This window comes from Podarcis melisellensis (genome assembly GCF_964234715.1).
Source record: "Podarcis melisellensis genome assembly, chromosome: 6".
NCBI classification, from domain to species: Eukaryota; Metazoa; Chordata; class Lepidosauria; order Squamata; family Lacertidae; genus Podarcis; species Podarcis melisellensis.
Window position 1 is genome coordinate 79952251 of NC_138538.1, and position 11920 is coordinate 79964170.

At 40.7% G+C, this 11920-nt stretch overlaps 1 long non-coding RNA gene across 1 annotated transcript in view; it reads left to right on the top strand.

Moving 5' to 3' along the window:
• Positions 1 to 5983, top strand: part of LOC309371907 — a 100636-nt gene extending 94653 nt beyond the window's left edge. The window contains exon 4 of the long non-coding RNA XR_014169340.1: positions 4345 to 5983. This is a non-coding gene — a long non-coding RNA (uncharacterized lncRNA). The remainder of the gene's footprint in view (positions 1 to 4344) is intronic.
• Positions 5984 to 11920: the final 5937 nt, after the last annotated feature.

The following is an 11920-nucleotide window of genomic DNA, read 5'->3' on the forward strand; positions in this document are numbered from 1 at the left end:
ACTTACAGAAGTAATAATGAAATAGTTTCCCTCTCTGCAGAAGCTATCATGTTCAGTTACAAAGCAAAGTCTGCATGTGGAAACCCAATAGTGTCAGAGATAACAGTGCTAATTGGGAGTGTCCTCTGGGAATCAGCTTCACTGTGAAAGTCATTAATGTCAACAATCACCACAATTAACTCTTGATAGAGCAAATCCTTCATGATTATTTCTTTATAGCCAGAGAAACTATTAGAGCTCTCCAAAACGGTAGGCCCAGTGCAGCCATTGCTAACCATCTTTACGTCTAATTTATTTCAACTTGAGTGATTCAATTACATGCGTGTCATTGCCCTTGAAATCAGCAAGACTTGATAGTGCTTAACGTTGCCTGAGTCATGCCAATTATTTTTATGTATACAGTGCTATGCATTAATGTACCTGGTACTTTTTATGATAAGCAAAGGAGCCAGAAAAACCTCTCCTGATTTCTGGAAATTATGGTGTCATCAGTGTCCTGTTTTATATGATTTCTTCTACAGGAAGAAATAAACCTACCTAGATGGTTTGGCGGACAATTTTACTCTCCCAAGGCAAATTCCCATACCTATTGGGGTGGCAAAAATGTCCCCCCCCGCCCCCACAAAAAAGTGATGTGTTGTGTCAGAAGAAGGACGCTTAATTTTACTTCTCTAGATCAGTTTTTGTTTGAAAAGCCATGCGGAAAATTCTTTTGCCTAAGAAATTTCACCATCTGGGGCAAAAAAAAGAGAACGAACCCAAAACACAAGAATCAACTGGGATTTTCTGGATATATTTTATGCCAGTTGGATTTTTTTTACCCCAGCATGTCATACCACTTGGGACAAAAGAAAGACCCCCGAACCCAGGATTTGATTGATGGACTTATTATGTCTCAGGTGCTTTTTATGTACTGGGGGAGGGGGGAAATGACTGAAATCGGGAAACATAATGTTTACTACTGTGAGAGTGCCAGTATCATATAAAGGATTATGTTATAGGTCTACTTTTGTGACAGTTCTACAGTGAAAAGTACACCTAAGGTTGACAGCACCCCACCCCAATTCGTTGGAGAAAGGTTTTCATTATATATAATATGTATAGGATTTGCTTATTAAAGTAAACACAAAACATATATTTGAGTAAATTAATGGCCTTAAGTTCTTCTTGGCCTCCAGATAGATAGATGAATGAATGAACAACATTGTTTCATTTTAATTAACCATTTAAAAGATGTCGCTTGGCCTAGCAGTAAAGCAAATGTTCTCTGCAACACAGCACCCATATTTTCAATTTAGGTCAAGCCATCAAAGACGATGCAAAGGATTGAAGACGGAAGATGAGATGCTCTATTTCACATATTCGCCCTCTGGAAGAGCTGGCAAAAGCAGCCACTTAAATTAAGTACAGGTCATCAGACAAGATATTTAATCTATTCCTAAGACAGACAACTTCCACAGCCGAAATCCCCATGGCCTTTAAAGCAACACAATGAACTACTTCCTCGTGTACTCCTGTCAAGTCATGTTAGGTTCCTTCTTTTTTAGAAGTGATATTTCATGTACGCTTATGACCATATTGCTCAGAGCAAGGAAAAGTGTTTTGGTTTATTTATGACCTACTAACCTTAAATAAAGAACAAAAAAAAAAGTTTCAGCCAATCTGAATGTTCTCAGAAGCCCGGAGATATGAAATGAACATAAAATAAATCTGGCATTTGTAGTGCAGACCAGCAAAGGCACACATGGCCAATCCACAAGGTTTCTTTAAAAAGAAGAAGATGGAAACCAGATGATGGAAGAGGCAGGGGGAGAAGTCATTGTTACCCAGTGTGTAATGTGAAAGGCAGACCACAGAACTGAAAGTTTAGGAGAGAATAGGGATTTTCGAATTGCACTCAAGGTGAGAAATAACAGGAGAATGAATGGTAGTACTGAGCTTTCCAGTACTTTATTGGGGAGGCAAAATGGAAATGTGAAGCAGCCAGCTCTATTGTTTGAAGACTGAATGAGATGGACCCGACATAACTAAGGGACACATTTGCCTGTTTGATACCAAGGATGTAAGATACAGAATTATGTGGTGGTGGGGAATAGAGTCACAGGAAGAAGACAGCAACTGAAAAATAAATACAGAAAAGGAAGGGAATAATTGGAAGACGTTAAACATGACTGGTCCCAAACTATGAAGTCTGCTCTCTTTATTGGGACAATGGTGAACACATGCAGATGCATTCAAAAGGCTATAAGGCACAAAAGACTTGCAGTGATGTGAATACTGAATAAGTCTGCCTGAGCTGAAACTACTCAGAAGTCTCAAGCAACCAGAAAGAGGGAAAGCTACCACCAGCACGGTTTTATTTTATTTTGACTAGGAAAGGTATGTCTTAATCTACTCAGAACAGCAAAGAATGATTTCTGTTAACAATCCTACACATTGCAGCAGGGCTGGAGATGGCTTCAACAAGAAGGCAATTTTCAGCAGCATTTCCCACGCCAACCATACCACCCCAGCTCAATGAGTGGAGTCAGATGACTGAACTGTTCACATGACACTTGTGGTTAATTTACAATAGCCCCCTAACCCATTTGATTCTCATAACGATCGTGTGATGTAGGCTGGGGTGAGAAACATTGGCACCAGTGACTTAATGGCTGAGTATTTGAACCTGGTCTGTGCTGAGCAGTCTACAGTTGTTTTATTCTTCTAGTTAGGCCAAGATGTCTACTAAAGTTTTGGCTTAGAAATAGAATTAAAAGCAATAATCCAATGTAGCAGTCTGGGAAGGACATACTAGGAGCAGTTCCTTTGATGCTTGAATCACTTTTTTGTGTGTAGTAGCATGCATTATTTTATTAAGAATGTTATTGTTAAAGCTATTTGGGCTTCAGCTTATACTGGTGGTTATTTGTTTTAACTGGCCTTTGTTTTTCAGAAAACTGTTAATACCACTGCCATTGTTAGTTTTTATACTGCATTACTTTTATAAAGTTGTAGGCTTGGGTGGGCTATGCCCCAAAGGACAGCACATAAATCACTTTATAAATTAAAAATAAATGCGAACTAACTCAGAAAGTCCAAAATTGAAATAATGCCCTGATGCATTAAAAACAGCTCTTGCTTAAACTTCCCTACATTTGTAGGAAACTTTGGTCAAAACCTAGGCATGCTTGCTTGGGAGTAAGTCCCAATAAACTCAACAGGACTTAAATAACCAGGCGTGGGATTGGGCTGCTCCTCTTCTCCCATGACCCATTGTGATCGAAAACTACTTGAGAAGCTAATCTTCATCACCCTATCCTTGCATACAACAACCAAGTATGATTAGTAAGACAGTCCCCTCCATATAAATAGTTCTTAACAACAACAACAACAACAACAACATGAGAGGACAGGTTTACACCCTTGATGCGCTTACAATCCAAATATCAACACAATGGAGGAAACAGGGACGTGTGAAGGCAGGGACAAGAAGGTTGAAAGTATTCAATTATGTTTCCCACAGTTACGGAATTCCTTCACTTAGAAACTCACCTCAGACCAAGCCTGGAGATTTGCTGAAAGATGTTATGCTTCTATTCTTTTTTTGTGTGTGATCAGGGACAAGTCTGAACTGAGGCAGTTGGGGCCATGTGTATCTCAAATTAATATTGATATATATTTAATGTTTAACATTGAAATTGTGCTCTCTATTTTATATGGGATATTTAAAGATTTATTGTTAAGTTTGGGAGCGCAAACGATGCAATAAATTGCCTGAAACACCAGGATAGGAGTATGGGGAAGGGGGGAGAGATAACACCGCTGGGAACTTGGAAGCTGAGAGACTGAGTTGTACACAGGGATGTCCCCACTCCAAATCTCTGTCTCTGCTCAGTTCTCTAACTTGGGAAAAAGAATAATGCCCTGCCTTATACGGTTGTTGTAAGGGTCTATTAGAATTAGATAATCTATGTTATGCTCTTAGAACAGCAAAGTGCTATATAAATGCTAGGCATTTTTGGATCTGAACAATGGACTAAAGCTATTACTATTCTGCACAATTTCCCAGTTTTGTTTTGTTTTGAAGAAAAGATAAACCAGGGGGGACGTTTTGATCTGATGTTAAGACTTTCCTCCCAGGATTTGAGGGCTGTATCGCCCACTATTCCTGTACCCGCAGTCCCTGAAATTACATTAAATGGCTCACAGGAATTATTTACTGAGAATTGTTTGACAGAACAATTTAACGGGATGGTCCTATGGTCAAGTGTTGTGGGACCACCAAATTAAAACTGAGTTTTCTATGGAACTGGAATCATTGTATTTTCTTAAAATTTCTCTCCCTTCCTCCCCTACTTTCAGACATTTGCGGGTGGATACTGTGAAGTCTGTGGAGTTCTGCTTCTTGTGGTTGCTTCAGTGAACATTCAACGCTGTCGGTGAGTTTGGGATTAAAGTGAAAACCATCGACCGTTGATTGTACCCTCCAGCTAACCATCCTCCTCTTTGCTTCATGAGTGCAGACCTTTCGCTGAAGACTGCCACAAAACCAGCGCACAAGATATTTGGGTTTCTCGGTGGGGGAGGGGAAGAGATGAGGGAGCCCGTCTTCCCTTGCAGGGTTTCACAAACACAAAAGGTCACAATTAACATTCATTGCTGTCGGTGGGTTTAACTATGTGGACAAGCTCACTGAACAATGAATGCAACTGTGGCCCCACTTTTTACAATCGTAGTCAAGAGGAATACTGGCTTTGAAAGCAGCACCAAGGTGGATCTCTTTGGCCGAAAACCTACGTTTCTTAAATCAAGAGGCTCAGATAATTTCAAATTGCTTGCTTGTCTGTGTCGTGTGGGGCCAGGAAGACCTCCGAGGATGTCACTTCACTGAATTTCATGATTATGTCAAATAAAAGTCTTTGCTTTTTATCTACCATTTATTACCTAGATTGGAGGTTCTTGACCTTGTTTTACCATGAATATTCTTTAAAACAACAACAACACTGATTTGCTGTCCTAAAGGACCTTCAATGTAATTAAGGCTAGTAACACTCACAGCAAAACTCGTTACTGCCCTTACCTAGGAAAAAGAAGGTCAAACGAAAGAAGGAGGAACAGGACCCCATGGGAACGTACCATGTTTTAAGATCTGTGGTGGAAGGGGGGCGCAAACGAAAATTCAGTGAACGAATGAACACAACTTTCTTTATTGTGCTGATTGGACCTAACGTAGGACCACAATGACCAATCAGGACACATGATGAGAAGGATTAGGGTGAAGCTAACCCCTCCTATGGAGGTCTTGCCTGAGCCCCTGAGAAAAAGCAGAAACATAGGACGCTGCTTTATAACAAAACAGACACTAGTACATCTGTGTGTAGCTCAGTATAGTTTGTTTCCTGGTCCTACCTGAAAATGCCAGGGATTCGACCTCAACCCTTTTACATTCAAATCTGTGCTTTACCATGAAGCTTTGGTCCTCTCCTAGATACACATTCATGCACAGGTTGCATCAAAACAGAAGGAAGGAAGGAGTCTTTGTTTTCTTCCAGGAAGTTGTCTCATATCCCTAAACGACCTTAGAGGTGAAATGCAATCCACGTGTGCTACTGTGACAACAGCTCATTTTAATTTTGTCCTAGAACAAGAGTATTCTTGTGATTTTGTGTTTTAATTTGCATATGTTATGCTTCAGAAGCTTGTGTCTGGGTGTTTTCTTTTTACATCAGATGAATATTTTTCTTTGTACATAATTTGTTTTAAGGGTACAGTTTCCTGACAGTAAGGTTTCTATACAATTGACACCAACACTCCCCTTTTCAAAAGTATTGTAAGCCACAACTTCCTCATAAAAAAAGCATCACTAGGTATTTTTATTTAAAAAGAATTCAGGTAATATTTTCCAGATGGAAAGAGCGATCTGTTGCAGAAGGTGCTGTTCAAATAATTGTAACAACTTGATTTTGGAGCCTGTTATTATAAATTGCTTAACTCTGTTGCATTTTCAAGTGTTGTGAATTATTTTCATTATATATTACATTCTTTTCAAATATTTTTAATACTTATCAGAATGAAGAATGTCAGGTATTGAGAAGACAAATATCCTGCCGTTTAAGTGGAATTTTTAATGAATGCACCATTGATATTTAGCAGTAATTGGTTAATGCATCAGAACGACAGCTCCAGATGAAAACGAATTTCTTTTAGGATGAAAAGTGGTATATTAGTTGCCTGTTCTTTTATAATATTTGGTTGTCTAAGTATTTAAAATTATCGCTATTTCAAGTAATTCATTTCGAAGTTGTGCTGCTTTTCTCAAAGTGTTTGAAAAGTTTTAATAAATATACATTATTAAAGAAGCAAGAGAAAAGGCAAGCTGGCCACAGGCACACTGGCCAGAAGACCAATGTCTGTTGAGAAGTTGTACATGCAAACTCTTCCCAACGAAAGGAAGATCTGGTTGCTGGCAGCTTCCTCCCTCCTCCCCTCTCAAAGAGAAGTCTGCTGCAACTACCAGTTGCCCTATGGCCTACGTAAGCAAGGAAGGAACAATCTGCTGTCATACACAATAACTATAAATCCCAGAACTCCTGGGGGTTATACCTCTTCCTTCAATCAATATCATGGCATATATGAAAACAATCCTCAGAATCACTTCCATAAGACAATGCTTCTGAATATGCAAGTGGCATTTAGCTATAATGAGTTAACCATTGATAAACATATCTTCCACTGTGGATTTGCACAATCCTTTTTTTAAAGTCAGCTCAGATATCACCACAACTTTGGATTCCATAAGTTACTAAGTTCACTTTGTGAAGAAGCATTAATAATAATAATAATAATAATAATAATAATAATAATAATAATAATTTATTTATACGCTGCCCATCTGGCTGGTGTTCCCCAGCCACTCTGGGCGGCTTCCAACAGAATATTAAAATACAACAGTCTATTAAACATTAAAATCTTCCCTAAACAGTGCTGCCTTCAGATGTCTTCTAAAAGTCTGGTAGTTGTTTTTCTCTTTGACATCTGGTGGGAGGATGTTCCACAGGGCGGGTGCCACCACCGAGAAGACCCTCTGCCTGGTTCCCTGTAACTTGGCTTCTCGCAGCGAGGGAACTGCCAGAAGGCCCTCGGCACTGGACCTAAGTGTCTGGGCAGAACGATGGGGGTGGAGACGCTCCTTCAGGTATACTGGACTGAGGCCGTTTAAGGCTTTAAAGGTCAGCACCAAAACTTTGAATTGTGCTCGGAAACGTACTGGGAGCCAATGTAGGTGTTTAGTTCACACTCAGTCCCGAACCTGTTGCCAATCAACTTCATTGGCTGCTCCCATATTCTAGTAATATTTGAGGATGGAGAGTGTGGTGTGTGTGTTTTCTTTCATATATAAATTGCAACTATTCCAGCATCAAATCTCCAGCTTGTATCACTGTTTCATCCTTGTTATTTGCCACTTACAGCCACTGTTAATAAATTACACTGAACCTGAAGAAACCAAAATGAATGTATCGAGAGTACAAGAGTGTTTTTAATAAGGGGAATTTGCTTTGCAAAAATGTGTATGATGGAAATGTAAAAAACTGGTAAAAACGGAAATTGACAAATTCACCCATCCTTAGTGCATCATATGTTACCAAGGGTCTACCTTCTCCTTGCCTTAGGATTCCACCCCTGCCTTTATTTTATAGACCATTTTTAGTGAGATACAGGAATTTATGAGAATATCATGCCACATAGATACGTTACAGATATTTCAACATTGAGGTCACACTTTCCAGACAGAGTACAGCAAAGTATGTATTATTTTTAAAATTGAACTCATTAACTGTACACTTTGTGCACATAATTTTGGATACAGGATTAATGGTTTGGGAGAGTGTGTGTGTTTAAATAAATAAGGTTAATTGATGATAAACATTTTTCAATCATGAAGCTATTTCAAAAATAATTCGTACCAGATTTTGGTGCAATATGGTAAATGAATTTGCATTGGTATTTTCTCTATCTCTTTTCAAAGTAGCATGTTCAAAGAAAAGAGTAAAAGAGAGAGAGAAACCCAAACCACAACTATTGTTATAGGAGTTGGGAAAATGTAGAGACAGAGTATCTCTCAAGACACTGAAGCAAGATAGCACTTCTTGCAGTATTAGTAAATACAGAACCAAAGTCTTTAATCGTACACTTACTATGGTTCAGTTTACAATTGTTACACATTGTGCAAGTATTTCTGGACAACCCCCCCTTTACTAGTGGCATAATAGAGGCAAAAATTCAAGGAATTAGGTCGCTTCCAGATGACCTGTTTACTGAGCATTTATCCGGCATCTGTCTGTATTAGAAAGTGCGTTCCAAGAGACATATTGTGGAGTCCTATATATTTGAAATATGGTGGGGTTTTTTGCAAAATCAACCTCAATCTGCAAGGTTTGTGAGGAGGTTGTACAACAACTACTGCTTACTGAGCGCTCATTTCAATTTGTTTGTGCAGAGATTATATAAAGGCACATCTAGCAATTGTTATGCTACACGTTCCATAATTTTCCTTACCACAAAAATCCAGTTGGGGTTTGAGGAGAGCAGCTTTGTTGACAAAAGAACCAAATCCACTTTAATGCACCACCCGAATTTTCCCGGAGGCAGTTGAATCCCACTTCCAAAATGACAACAGTCTGGAAACAGCCTTCAAAAAAATTGGGCCCACTTCCTGGTGGGGCCGGGTTGTGGTCCGGCTGCCTAGCCACTCCCTTCAGCATCGGGGCAAGATGGCGTCCACATCCCGCTGGGGAAGACCCCGGCCACGTCAGTTTGCCAGGCGAAATTCTGTGTCCTTGTGTCTTTATTCTCCCACAGGTGGCTTGGGGGCCTTGACACACAATTCACTCATTTCGCTCTACTCTGAAATTTTGGTCAACATGGTGTGTAAAAGATTTCTCAGGATAAAAAATTGTCACATTTAACACCCCCACTGAGGTGAATAGCCTCTGGTGTTCTTCAGCCAGGTGCAGAAGTATTCCCACAGAACTGGCAAAAAGTAAGTAAAAATAGGAAGCTTTCTACATATTCCCCTTTGCTGTGTTCCAGCAAGTCCAAACCATTCTTAAACATTTACATCTGATAAATTATACTGAAATCCTTCCAGCACTGAAGTTTGTAACAGCTGGTGGGCACATTTTCCTACTGGGGATGGACTGGAAACAACTCAATATATGCACATTCTCAGGTGGATGAGGGCTCAAAAAGGTATCAGGGTAGCAATACTCTCTGGAAGTTGTGGCGGATTGTGGAGTGAGGAAGTTCTATCACAGGTAAGGTACAAACTAGCTTCAATAGCTTTGAACAAAGATTCTTCTTGTTGTCTAGAAGTGAATCTACAATGCTAATATTCTACTTACCACACCTAGCTCATCAGCAGTCGCTTCTATATATCTTCTTGTCGCAAATTAGAATAAGGTAAGGGTGTAGAGATGAATCTGTCCCCAACCAGAATTTGGACTGGAAGCCAAGGTCACTTACAGCTGGAGCAAAATAAAATACCATAGTTAGCCTAGCCTTGCCACCGCCACGATACCTGCTACTGCCATTGTCATTTCTTTGCCTACCCTGCCACCTCCACTGCTAGTGGAGAAGTGCTACTGGCATCAGTGCCAATTTCAGGTGAGATCTTGCCCAAATCAAATCTCGTATGATTTTGGATGCAATTCTGGCCAAAATTGGCACCGATAGAGGTGCCACTTTGGGGCAGCAGTAGAAGCGGCAGGGCAGGTGAGATGCCCACAGGGCTGTCGTCTTGGGGGCTTCTGCCTGCTGAGGCAACTGCCTCAACCTGCCTAATGCCCTTCCAGCAGATGTCAAAGCGATAAACAACTACCTGACATTCAGAAGACATCTTAATTCAGAGAAGTTTTTAACATGTGATATTTTAGTGTATTTTTGGTTTCTATGGAAGCTGCCCAGAGTGGCTGGGGAGGCCCAGCCAGATGGGTGGGGTATAAATAATAAATTATTATTATTATTATTATGGCAGAACCGGCTCTGTAGCACTGTGTAAATTACCCCCTTTATAAACTTCATTCAGAAGTGTGGGTACTGCTAGCTGAACTGGCCCAGGCCTGGCAGAAGGAAAACGTCGAGTTTGACTTACACCATCCTTTGGGTCAATGTAAGTTCTGCTAGCTCATATGACTGAAAGGGATTTGGAATAGGGGTCTATCCTCCCTTATCTGGACACTGAAATCCAGCGCTGAGGGCCTTCTTCCCTCATTGCCAGAAGTGAGGCTGCAGAGAACCAGACAGAGGGCCTTCTCAGTAGTGGCACCTGCCCTGTGGAACACCGTCCCATCAGATGTCAAGGAAATAAGCAGCTATCCTATTTTTGAAAGACATCTGAAGGCAGCCCTGTTTAGGGAAGTTTTTAATATTTAATACTGTATTGTTTTTAACTCTTGATTGGGAGCCACCCAGAGTGGCTGGGGAAACTCAGCCAGATGGGTGGGGTATAAATAAATTATTATTATTATTATTATTATTATTATTATTATTATTATTATTATTTATTATCCTCCCCACCCCTGCCAAACCCTTGTTACACACACACACACACACACCGAATGCTGCTTTTTCGGGCTTGTGGAGATGAGCCCTAGCTGGGCCAGGATGGAGGAGTTACCGCAGCATATCTCTGGCTGAACTTGGATAAAGGACTTCAGCCAGCTTAGTCCAGGGTCATCCAGAGAACTTCTTATCCCATTCTCCATTCATCCGAGCAGATCTTGGATTTGGATTGCACTGAAAGGCTGAAAGCCTATGCCCACTTAACCTGGGAGTAAACCCCCTTGAACTCAACAGGACTTAATTTGAGTCAACAGGATTAGGACTGTGCTGTTGACTGGGCTTGGGAGACATTTTTGACCCAACCCCCCAGCAAGCAAATGTACCCTGGAGTTTAAATGCAGGAAACACGAGAGAGAGAGAGAGAGAGAGAGAGAGAGAGAGAGAGAGAGAGAGAGAGAGAACCTTTCACTGACAATAACAGTCCTGTCGAAAATTACAAGCCTGCAGCCATTCATTTCCCCCTATTTCTTTTTTATAATAAAGCTTGAACATTTTTCTGTAGGAGTCCATGACTGAGGGAGGGGAAAACTGAGATGGAGCCAGTCGTCTTCTCCTCAGATGCCAGCATTCAGAATTGTTGTTTTACAGGCTGATAAAGCCTAGAAAGAAATATTCATATCAGTATTACCTTTTTCCTTCCAAAATGGAAACACTTCAGGAACGAAATGCCTAAACTGACAGAGAGCTTTGTCGATTGGGGGGTGGGGGGAGGGGAAATGACCTTGAAGTAATATGCCACTCCAAATAGGAAAAAGTCTGAAACCTCAAGATCTAAGAAAATGTGTTTGAATCATGAATCCCCAATCTTGTGACAGTAAATGGGGGTGGGAAGAAGCCACCACTGGTATTAATTTCTGACTACAATGAGATGGCACAGGTGGTTGCCCCAAATGTCAATAACACCATCTGACGTGTAAATCATTTTAATTATCAAGTACAATCCGTGCTAATTGATGCGTTTGTGGTGAAATAAGGAACCGTAGCAAGATCCTTGCTCCTGTGGAATTTGCTTTTAAAAATAATCTCGAATGCCTCAAACTACACAGTGAGCAGGGCCACTTGACACATGCTGGACTTGGCAATGGCTCCTGTGGAGGTGAAGGTGAGTCCAGCATAGAGCATCCAGAGCAAAATCCCTTTGTTGCTCAGGCAACAAAACAAAGCTTACCTGAAAGCCCTTACAGAAGTCAGGGAGCACCACCTTCTCTCTTTGGCCCATTGGTGGAAAGAGACCCCTTAGTTTGATGGAACTGCTTTCTTTGCATGTTCTGTTTTGGTCAGAACTGGATGGATTGGATACCCGGGCTAGACCCTGGCA